Consider the following 12,748-nt stretch of genomic DNA (forward strand, 5'->3'; position numbering starts at 1 on the left):
GCCGTTTCAGTCTCCATTGTGTTAGAAGTGCGATTGCGAACTGCTTGTTGCTTTGGGTGACCCACGTGTGTGTGGCGTCATACAGTCTATGGTGGCGACGCGTCGACGATATTTTGAAGTCGACGCGTCGCTACAGCACTAATGATGAGTAGAAACCAGCTTAAAACAAGAAAGCTTTGCCAAATGACTTCAAATTCTTCATCCTGTTCAATGTGGGGTAGAAAGCATGATGTAAGCCACTTACATGAGGAAACATCAGTTCATCGTTTTGAGAGGAAATAACATCAGTTTTTACCTGTATACCAGATGCTTTCCACCACCGCAGAACCAACCTCTCTACAGACCACTGAAATGAAACAGAAAATAAATGCAGCCGAAGGGCACCAGAGAAAATAAAGTCAGGTTCACCCGGGCACAACAGAGATTACAAGCAACACTTTAGAAAATTGTATTTCTCAACAATGTAATGAGAGCATGGAGTGAAGAAGATCATTATCCTAGGAGTAAATGCAGCAATGTATCTTTGCCCATTATATTTACACAGAGGAAATGTTACATTATGCCTTTCAAATACTCACCATCTAGAATATACCCTGGCGCTCCAGGAGCCAACAACAACAGACACATCAGTGGTGATTTTCCCCATCTGCAGTTCTCATATCATCTTTGGAGTTGTAGTAGTAGTAGTTGCCACAGGCGCCGCACATTTGACCAGACAGGCTACTGTCAATAATGACTGTGACCTCCTTTGAAAGTGAGTAGGTGAGCCGTACAGCAGATGCCTTCTCAATGATCACAGTCTTCTCTGAGATGTGGACAGATATGTCACTCGTCACTTTGCTGGGAAGAGACACTTTTCTGCCATTTACCTGGATGACATGGAGGATGGGAAAAAACAAAGTGAGATTAAAAAAAGGTTTCTACACCAAAACTACTTTTCTGGTGAAACATTGAACTATTATCCTTCATGCTCTTCTCACCAGGTCACATGTTGGCTGTTAACTGACAGCCGTTTCCTTAAAGAAAACATACAAGACAGTGCTGCAGACCCTGGCGTCCATAACCACATCTCGTTGGTCTCGTCACACAGACGCCACTACAAATACCCCTTGAGCTCCTATCGCTCCAGACATGCCATCAAAGGAGGTGAGGAGGCCAACTTGGCTGACGCTGCAGTGGCCCTGTTTGACGTGGCAGCCCCTGACGCCATCTCTTACACCACAAACCTCTCCACTGGCACAGGTCAGCTTCTCACAGTTCACCACCCCAGAGGCCTGGCACACACACTTGGACGTACAGGCTTTGTCCACAACTGCTTGGCCCATCTGGAAGCATACATTGTGTAAGTAATCTTCCAGGTGGATGAATATAATGTTGTCTCTGTTCATGTGTATTTGCTATGACAGAATGGAAACTAACTTTCAAGTGTGTGGGAGTTATGAAGTATGACAAAGTCAAATCTCAGTACAGTTTTACCGTTAGATATCTGCCATTGTGCACACATCCACAGCTGTCCAAGGGAACACATTGGATTCCATCGAAAACAAATCCGGCGTCACATTGGCATCCTTCAAAGCAGCTTTCAGAACAAGTGAACGGGTAAATAAAGCTGGCACAGGTCCCACCACAGGTGTCGGCACACACCTCATAGTGACTGTTTGCAGGACAGGAAGCAGCTACAAGAGAAGAAGACATTTGTAAGACTTTGTTTGAGCAACTGAAATATAAAACAACAAAAATACTGCTTAGTGTTACTCACGGCAGAAGGAGCTGCTTCTCCATGGCTGGATTTTCACTCCATCGCTCTGGCAGGCCAAAGCGTAGGCCTGGACACTGTTGCATAGGTCATCTTTGTTGCCACCCACAGCACAAACATCAAAAACCCAATTAGACACATATGCCACTGGGTCAATCTTACTGTGGCCGGCTTAAAAAGGACCATTAGGTGCACTCTTGAAGCCACAGGAGTCCGATTTGCCATACAATGTGGCCTTGGCCTGCTCACATACTGGACACTGGCCTCCACAGCCCCCACACACATTGCCTGGCATGTCCACCACCCACGACTTCCCAAAGTCATCAACGCTGGTTGTTTTTCTGCCACCAGGACGTCTGAAGTCATCACCATTGTTCTTGTTGTAGTTGCCGCAAAGACCACACATCTTTCCCTGGTATGTGGAAGGCACGACCACCTCAACATAATAGACAGTGTCATGCAGGACAGTCAGTCCAAAGTCTGTGCGGATTATGATGTTGCGACCCTCCTGAGTGACTCTGAGACGCCCATTGTCCAGGTAGAGAGGAAGGTTTAGGAGTTCCTCATCCACCTGGGCAGAGGAAGAAAGAAAAACATTTGTGAGGAAATTATAAACGTGTACAAATGTTACCACATGTGTTTTATATGAAGTTATATATCAGTTACTTTCCATGGCACTTTGTTGGATGTAAATGACATAACCGTAGACTGCCACTGCAATAGACTTGGTAACAGACACTTTTCCATTCCCATACTTCTCATTCCCCTGAGTTACGCTGAATGACGTCAGCTGGCCATTGTCATCGTCACACACCTTGGCCAACAGGTAGACACAGGTACCCTGGAATTCAAACCGCTTTCCATCAAAGGAAATGTAATGAGGGTCACCGGAAGCCACACACTTTCCCTGCCCCTCAGGGTGGCAGCCTTTCACTCCGTTTACAAGCTTACAGGTCTCCCCTGCACGACACTTGGCATTTTTGCAAGACACTGCGCCGTTCTCTCCACAGACGCATTGCTCTACACACTCTGTTTCGGGGTAGAAAACGTCTCCTTTCCTGTAGTACTGGCCATCGTAAGAGCAGCCACAGTCTCTCACGGGCACGCAGGTATCCCCACTCTGCAGGTAGCCTTCGTCACACTCGCAGGCCTCTAAACAGGCCCTGTGGCAGGTGGTGAGGGAGGTTAACTGGCACAGGTGGCAGGACAGCCCGTGGCACACAGGGTGTAATGGCTGTTAGATGGACACACCATTGCTGTGGGAAAGGAGGAGGGAGAATCAAAAAGGGATATTTATTTTTTTTATAAATAGGAGATTGAAAATATGAAAACACATTCTCAAACTCACAACAGAAGGCATCTGTTCTCCAGGAGCGGATGGGGATTCCTTGGCTCTGGCAGGCAGAGACATAGACTCCCACAGCATCACAAACTGAGCCTTGGTGGCCATGGTACTGACAGGCATCATACACACAGTCCTCCAGGTAAGGAGCAGGGTCTACACGACTGCGACAATCTCTGAAAGGCCCTGCCAGGTCAGCGATTATACCACAGTATTTCTGGGCTTGGTACTTTTTCCTGTGGGAGTCGGAGCAGGCCAGGCACCATGCCCCCTGGCAAACTGATGAGCAACCTGGTACCAGGGCCACCTGCCAGCTCAGCTCCGTTTTTGCTGCTCTGGCCGTTCCGCATGGCCAGGTCATCCTGAGCTTTGCCATTGTAGTTGCCGCACAGGCCACAGAAACGCTCACTCTGCCCCTCCAGTCAAAGGTCATGGTGATACCAGCATCTGTTTCCACTACAACTGTCCCGCCACTAAGAAACACGACCAGCTCATTATTGTAATCTAATGGTAACGAAGCGAGCTGCCCATTGATCTGAAGAAGGAGAGAGAAATATTTTTAGGAAATTATAGATTTAATAATTCTGCCGCCTTTGATAATCCACCCTAATGTGCAGTTACAATTTTAGTTTGATTAAGGCTGCCTGGATCAACATTTTAATATGCAATTAATATATATGGAGACGAGCATGAGAGATGTGAGAATTAGCACAATGACAAGCGGCAATAATATCTGTTCATTTGAAGAGGCTCTGAGTATCTGTCCTGTGTTTATTTGTAATACTGTCACTACACGTCCTATTTCTTCTCTCTTCAAAAATGCAAATGAAAAAAAGATTACCTATTTAATCTGTTATTAAAAATTGCACATTTGCTTGACAATATCCGTACCTCCAAATGCGTACTCACCAGGACTTTGTAGGGATATTCTCTGCTGATGGTGAGGCTGCACAGTCACCTTGAACGGCACGAGCCCCAGCTGCTGCGAGCACAGTCCCACCAGCTGATATACACATGTGCCCTGGAAGTCAAACCGGCGGCCATCAAAAGTCCGGTAGTGCGGGTCACCTGAGGCTGTGCATGTGGCGTGACTGATGGGTCGGCAGGCCCGCTCTCCATCCACTACAGTGCACGTCTCCTGGGCAGAGCAGGAAGCCTCATGGCATGTCACCATGCTCAGGGTCTTATCACACTCACAAAGGCGACTGCACGTCTCATCAGCCCAAAAGTGCTGCCCTGGCTTGGAGTAACGGCCCCGATAGGAGCAACCACAACTTTTAGCAGGCACACAGACACCAGCGCTGAGGACGTAACCCTCATCACAGACACAGGCCTCCACACAGGCACCAGGGCAGGGAGACTTCTGATCAGGGAATGGGCAGGATGGCTGGCATGGGCTGGTGCAGATTTCATAGTGGCTGTGACGCTGACAGCTCATTGCTAGATAGGAATACAATTATAAAAAGCATAAACCAAATGTGAAAATCTTAAATAATTCATTAAAGTTTCCGAATAATATGTGCAAATGAGATGCTTGTTAATACTCACGGCAGCCAAACTTTTCCCTCCAGTCCTTGATAATTATTCCTTCCCCACGACACTGCCGACTGTACGAAGCCAAGGCCTGGCACAGCATCTTTTTGTCTGTTCATGAAGGCCTGGGGGTCCAATTTTCCATGACACGGCTTAAACACGTTATTGGTCTTAGCTACAAGGCCCCCACAGAAAGCATCAGTTTCATAGAGCTTTTTCTGGTTGCTGTCACATGTAGGACAGTTTCTCTCGCACGTGTCCCAGCAGGGATGCTTCTCGTCCTTGTCTGGTGTCGTAGGAGACGGACAAACCGAAGTCTGTCTCCATCACTGCAGTGTGACCACGCTGAGACACTGACACCTCGCCCAGCTGTACAGGAAGGTTCAGCAGCTCCCCGTCCACCTGAAGGGAATGGATCAAAAATAATATAAACAATGAAATACTACAGATCAAACGCATCAGAACAATAAAATCTTACCATGACCCGACCAACTTGGTTCTTGAGAATGATGTTGTACCCATACACAGAAACGTCAACCTCCCTGACAAAAGAAACTGCAGTGTTTCCACGATTATCATTCCTCTCAGTGACCGAGAACGGCACTAGACCATCCAGGTTCCCGCAGGTCTTGGAAATGACGTACTTGCAGGTGCCTTGGAAGTTAAATTTAAAACCATCAAATGTGTGGTAGTGGGGGTCCCCCAAAGCCCAGCATGTGCCTGTGTACTCTGGGACGCACACAGCTTCACCCTTCTCAACAGGGCACTTCTCTTTGACTTGACAGCTTTGCAGGGATCTACACAAGATAAAAGCAATGTGAAATTAACTTTAAACTGACGGGGAAATACTCAGTTTCGAATGTTCGCCCATCAAAAAGAGCGGTAATGGGGGTCACCAGAGGCGTGGCACACACACTTACCAACAGGATGACATTTTTGCACGCCATCCTCCACTTTACACTTCTCATTAGGGCCACATGTGAACTTCTTACACACAACCTAAAAAGAGTTGAGAAAAACGAGTATTAAATTGATTTCCATCGTGCAAATGAACACCGATCAGTATCAAGTTATTATTCATCACATTGACTAGCTGGCACTCTCTGATGTACTCAACGTGTCTGCTTCCAGCAATGCATTTACACCTCCTCCGACATGCGATTAATCCTAGGAGAAAAAGCAAAAAACACAGTTTGTTTATTTGAAGATCCGTTAAGTTAGAATGCCTTACTACATCGTGCCAAACATGTCAGATTATTGTTGTAGTGTCACCTGTGTTTGTTACAAGCAATCAGAGACAGAAGTACTTAGCTCTTTTAATTAAGTAAAAGTAGGAATACCATGATGTAGGAATACTCCTATACATAAAAGTACTCTTTAGGCAGATGGGCCCATTCTAGAATAATAAATACAAGTTTTGATTACAATAATTGATGCAGCTAGTTTTAATGACTTTGTATACTTATATTTCACATAATTAATCAAAATCCTAAGTAACTAAAGGTATTACATAAATATAGTGGAGTAAAAGTACACCATTAACCAATGAATTGTAGTGAGGTTTAAGTAACGTAAAAGAAAAGTACAAATTCCTCTAAATTGTACACAAGTAAACATATTTAGCTAGCCTACTTTACAGCACTGCAAGCAATGATGTATTTTAAATATAGTCACATCCCAATGCAGACCACAGAACATTTCTCAAGACATTACCAACCATAATTCCCTTTAGCAATGCATGGATTAGTATATTTTGTTATTACAAGGGCAGAGACATACCCAACTCATCACTCAAAACTAGACAAAGAAAGGGTAGACAGCAGCACTGTGTTGAGATTTGAGTGTTTCATGTGAAAGAGGAATAGCCTAGTGTGCTGCAAATATTGAGAGACGTGATACAAGTAAAAAATGAACATAGCTGAGTGAAGAAAGCACATACATGCTGGGAAAAACTCAGGTTAAACCCATTGTGCAAATAAACGATGACTCGTTTTTAAACACGCGTGTACCTACAAACAAATGCCCAGTCATGTCACTTACCAAGTCCCAGCAGGCACACCTGGAGCAGCAGCAAAAACTGCATTACTGCACAGAAAAGGGACAATCTTACAAGAATTAAACAACTATAGCTATTCGTTTTTCATGACAGGAAAAACTAAATTCGAATGTTAGGGATGAGCTAGCGCCACACTAGCAACGAGGGAAAGGTGGTTAAGACAGCCTGGTAGCCAATCAATGAAAACGGGTTGACGTCACCATTTGGACTAATTGCAACCGCCAGGTGATCTGCATTATCATGAAATAGCAACATGCTGTGGTGTAGTTTTGTTTTTTATTATTTAAATGATTAGTAGGCCTATCTTTTTTATGTTTTACTCCGGTTCAAATAAAAACCCATCATTACTAAATGTCATCCTAAATCGTTACATTATTTGGCACATATGACTGCTTCAGTGTTATTATCGTGCCCCATCACCATCTAAACCAGGGGTGCCCAACCAGTCGATCGCGATCGACCGGTCGATCGCGGGGAGATTCCCAGTCGATCGCGAGATGTGTCTAAAAATAGAACAACAATATTCGGTTTTATCGTTAATGTCCTATAACATAATCTTCCTGTGCCGGAAAAATACACTTGAATGCATCAAAGCTTTGAGAGGCGAAGTCACGCCCATCTACTTCCGGACCATGGGACCCCGGAAGCGAAAAATGTACATTGAATTCAATGGAGAGAGAACACGTATCTTTTGATCCCGTTTGAATTGTGCCACGAACTACACATATGATGTTTGTCAATCTTAAACAATCATTTCCAGGTCAAAAAAGTCACATTTTGTCGTAAAACTGCTGAAATATAAGACTATGAAAAATACGCTACTACAAAGACTACAAATCCCAAATCCCATTCTGGGTCGCGTAAGTGATGTCACAGGCATGCTCGGTGATTTATAATAAGACTCGTAATTAAAGCGAAGAAGAAGAAGATCTCATAACTGATTTATTCCCTCCAATAAATTATAGATCGCTAAAAATAAATTCACTTTTACAAGATGCCTGTGTGCTTTATACCAGGTTGTAGTCATAAAAGTGATCATACCACTTGCTCCTTCTATCGATTCCCGTCTGATGAAAGGACCAGGAGTCGCTGGATCAGACATATCAGGTAATATCATAGGTAATATACATGTTGTGCATGTTCATGTGCATAGTCAAGTTAGCTACCTAGCTAGTAGCGACGAGTAGCGAGCACGTTAGTTAGCATTACATTACTTAGCCTTGTCATTTTTAGTAGCCTTACCATGAAGTTATTATTTTATTACATGAAGTAAACCAAAATGTTAAACAGTAACCAAACATGATGGTAAGTATTTCGTGAAACATTTGAAGAGTAGCCTACTGCGCCCTCCACCGGGTGCTAAGGAAGCAGTTCAGGGAGAGTCGAAGGCAGGCATGGAGCTTTGCATGTCATTCTTCTGGACGTGTTTCATTGTGATGACAATCTGTTTGTTGGAAAGACAGTCGTTGTGTGCTTATTGAGAGAAAATTGTTAGAAGAGATAATTATTCAAAGTGTTGTTACTTTAAACTAAGTGTTGTTACTGACCTTTTTCTCTTTTATTTTCTTTACCTCACCTGTAACTGCTGAGACGTTGAGGAACATGCACACTGACCTGCTCTGGCAACCTGATTTCCACTGTACGTAATAGTATTTGGTTATGGTATATTATTTATATACATCAAAGGCACAATGCACCCCCCAGAGACACACATGTATTGAGTGTGATATTTTGCATAGGTCATGTGAAATCATCTTTACATACTAGAAAACTGTAGGAGCGGCAACTTGTTTTGAAATTGAATTTTTAATATCCGATAATAAAGTTGATCTGTTTTCTTTATTCTTCTCTTCCCAGCTCCATCCATCACCATTCTCTGTTCCTGCAGGTCCTGCTTGCTAATCAATACTCATATTTTTTTACACAATTACAAATAAAGTCATTGTATTGTATGACATGAAGTTGTGCTTCATTCGGAGTCAATAATACATTAATTCTGCCTTCAACTGCACAATGATTGTGGACTGCACCGACATCCATGTAGCTGCCCCCCAAGATGAACCAAGCAAAGAGGGTCACCATCATGCCCAAGGACATCCAGCTGGCCCGCCGCATCCGTGGAGAGAGGGCTTAGACTGACCTGAGACCAGCACACCCAAACACAACGGCTCTTTTAAGAGCCACCTACAGTTTCAAAGAGTTGCCATCCTACGTTATTATAATGATTAAACTGGTTCATGTATCACTTAGTTTACTGAACCGTGATGAATGAAAGAAATGAGTGAGGTAGTGGTTTTACTGAAGTTACAAAGACATTAATATATGAGTAACAGGTATTGTATTGTAAGTATTCGGTATATTCCTTGATAGCTTTTGGAGAAGGTTGTTTTTAAGTTTACTAAAATCTATCGTTTCAACTGTTTCACTTTATAAAAAAGGAACAGGTGAGTAGAGCATCATTGAGTTTCTTATTCTGTCAGTAAATTATCCAAATTAAATGTTTTTCATTATTTTAGTCAACCCTAAACAAATTAATTGTACTTTTTAATGATGACCTTACATGGTCGGCAAAGTTAAATTAACTTCAGAAAATCAAATCTGTTCTGAGAAAAAACTAATACATGTTTAAAGATAGGAACTTGCCATCCCACTGAAAAACAGTCCGTAGAGATTTAAAGGCGTAGTTGTAGTTCAATCCAACGTTTCATTTGGATTCATTTGACAACAGTCAACTATTTTCATAAAGAATATATATATTTTTCAAAGTCAACTTTATTGTCAATTTTACTCAGTTTGAGAGATCAAAAAGATGTTTAAATAAAATTATACAATTTACAGATATGTATACAAATATATATATCCTATATACACCATCATGTATAATGATGGTGTATGATGTAGAAGGAAGTGTGGTAGATAACAAGTAAATATAGAGTTACATACAGATCCATGTTACAGCAAAAGATGGAATAACTAAGAAGCACGCAGAATAATAATAATTACATGCAACAATTAAATAACTGCTCAGCATCTCCACCACAATCTACCTCTACTGGCCAACACAGGGAGCATATGCTGGGTGTAGAATTTTTCCAGGAGGAGATTTCCATGCCATGCAGGGTCTTTGGGGATGGGGATGATGATCACCTCCTTCGTGGTCCACACAACAAAGTAGCAGAGACTCCGGTCTGTGATATGCAGCTGCCCTTGGACTGGTGCCAGTATGGGTGATTATCCTTGAGAATATATGACCCACCCTCCTCACGAAGACAGAAGGATGGTAACTGGACTGCCTCCGCGATGGTCATGTTCCTCTGGCTGTGTGGACACTTCACCTCCAGCAGGGCAGATGGCTGCACAAGTCCATCGGGTGATGCTCCCAAAACACCCGACTCACTCACAAAGAGACCAGACTCGAACACTGTCACCCGATAGGCCTGCACAAAAGCCTTCACCCCTTCGGCCTCGTTTACAACCCCCCAGTTGACAGTTGGCGATGTCTCTGGCCAGTGGGTTGTATGTCTCCTCTCGCTGTTGGTAAAGTTGAGACACCGACTGGACTACTTTTTAAGTGCCAGGCTTCCTCCACTGGCACTCACATCTGTGGAGCTGATCTGCCACATGGCAAATATTGCCAATGCTGCAGCGTGGCTGCATTTGTACATCTCCTGTGCACAATCACAGACAGCGCTCTGCATCGCGCCATCGTCTCCCATGCAGATCTGTAAAAATAAAGTAAGTACCATTTGTTAGCATGCTATAATAGATTGAATGAGCAATAATACAAGTATGGTCCGGATCTGGGGGTGGGAGGGTTTATTTTTCCATAGTTTTGTCCTCTTGTCTGATTGTTGTTATTGTTTGTTTTTTCTGTATTTTTTGTAATTTGTGTTGTATTTGTTGTGATTGTACATTGTATTTTTCTAAATGTGTATGAATACATTTTTGAAAAACATTTGATCAACAATAAAAAAGGATTTGGTCAGGATCTAGACTCAGTGTGTAGTTTATTAATTAATCAATGCTCTCTACATTAGGAAAACACATACCAGTGTACCAGAGGGAGTCACACACAGCTGTGCCTAGATAACCTAAATCTTTGAATCTACACACAGCAAATAAAGTCAAATGACACAACGAGAAAAAGGAGATCACACATACAGTATAGTCGATAAAAAACTGTCCGCTTCAATCTGAAGAGCAACTAAAACAAAACACGGGAGTGTACCTTGTTCTTGTGAACACTAATGTTATCCACAGCATACACAGAGACCACGAATTTCTTAAGGAGAAAACTAGTTACTAAAACAAAACACGTTAGTGTACCTTGTTAGCTAATGTTAGCTAGCTGACATTAACGTTACACATTGCACTCATATTACTCACCGAAACCAACGTGCCCAGACTTGTAGTGATTTTCACCTCGTAAAATACTTTTATTCTCATTCTGAAAGAATGTGGTGAAATGTGCTAACGTGACGGCCATCTTTATGTTGGTGACGCGTGTTGTGCGAGACGAGAGACCTGTAGTTCACTGAGCGGTTTCACACGAAAAAATGTGTAACTTCACAGTTTTACGACACATTTTTATTTTTTTGACTTGCAAAATGTTCTTTTAAATTGACAAACATCATATGTGTCATTCGTGGCACAATTCAAACGGGATCAAAAGATAACCTTTCTCTCTCCATTGACTTCAATGTATAATTTTCCGCTTCCGGGGTCCCATGGAGGCTTTCGGAAAGGGAGGGACTTCGCCTCTGGCCGGCGTGACCCCATGTATCGGGGCGTGGCTGGTGGGCAGTGCACTAGTTCGCTGATGTTGTCCGTGTCAACACTGCAGGAGTGACAGTCCGCACACACAAGACCGTAATTATGGCAGAAGCAAAAAAAAACAAAATATATAATTTTCACTCCGAGTGGGAGGATGATTATTTTTGTATCTATTCCAATTCAAAGTCCATCTGTCTCATCTGCAATGCGAGCGTGGCTTTATCGAAGAAGGGTAATTTAGGAGCGGCATTTCAAAACAGTGCACAAACGCTGCGAGACGGAATTCCCTCCTAATTCTGCCCTACGCTCCCAAAAGGGGAGGGGCCTGAAAGGACAGCTAAATGCACAGCAGTCCATTTTCACCAGGCCCAACAACAAGAGCAAGGCTGCTACCATAGCATCTTATCGTCAGTCACGTTCTTGCGAAACACATGAAGTATTTCAAAGACGGCGAAGTTGTGAAAGAAGCATTCCTGGAGGCTGCCAACGCGCTTTTGGGGGACAGTAAAAATAACTAGCATTTCAACAGGTTTTTGACATAATAAAAACTCAAGTTAGATACCGTTATTAATCAGCTGTAAGTTTTATTTTGTTTGAACTTATTCATTATAATTATTGTACAAAATGGTATAAGAATGCAAACATTAAGATCTGTTCTGTTTAAATTGATTATAGTCTATTATCAATTCAGGTTAAGAAACTAGTGTTGCTTGCATCCTATTTTAAAGGCATTTATTTTTATACTCTACTAAAATGCAACAAAAAAAGGGTTTGATTCTATTAATTTTGTCTTTTTTATTGCACTTTGGCAGCAGATTCCTGTATAGCTTCAGATCTGAGTTGTCTTATTAGTAAGCGTAATTTATACTTTTGTAGCAACACTATTTTTATATAATGGCAAAGAAAGGGTTCAGAGTCTTTTCTTTTTGTCCTGTGTCATATGTGGCAGCACTGTTCAATGTTTCTTGAATACATTACCCACTGTAGTATGTGACGTGTGAATAAACTCCAACTCTGTATCAACAACACTGTTGTGTAACTTCAGTTAAATACTTGTATGTGTGTAGATTAGAAATAGGTAAGATAAAGGATCTGCAGTATTTTATGAAGTATTAATCATACAAAGGTCAGTTTTATACAAGTAGAAGTGTGTATGTACCTGGTAGTAGGCTGTCAGTAATGGCTACGCCTCTCTATTTGGACTGGTAGATCTCGGCAGACTGGCAACTTTAAAAGTAGCTCTCAGTTCAAAAAAGGTTGGGCACCCCTGATCTAAACTGTATCTAAT

The 12,748-nt window shown here is 42.5% G+C and overlaps 2 pseudogenes; both read right to left on the reverse strand.

Annotated features, from left to right (window-relative positions):
* Window positions 1-626: 626 nt before the first annotated feature.
* LOC117560990 lies at window positions 627-3,206 on the reverse strand (annotated as a pseudogene).
* Window positions 3,207-3,292: 86 nt separating this feature from the next.
* LOC117560991 lies at window positions 3,293-4,774 on the reverse strand (annotated as a pseudogene).
* Window positions 4,775-12,748: the final 7,974 nt, after the last annotated feature.

Source organism: Gymnodraco acuticeps, unplaced genomic scaffold, assembly GCF_902827175.1.
Source record: "Gymnodraco acuticeps unplaced genomic scaffold, fGymAcu1.1, whole genome shotgun sequence".
Classification (NCBI taxonomy): domain Eukaryota; kingdom Metazoa; phylum Chordata; class Actinopteri; order Perciformes; family Bathydraconidae; genus Gymnodraco; species Gymnodraco acuticeps.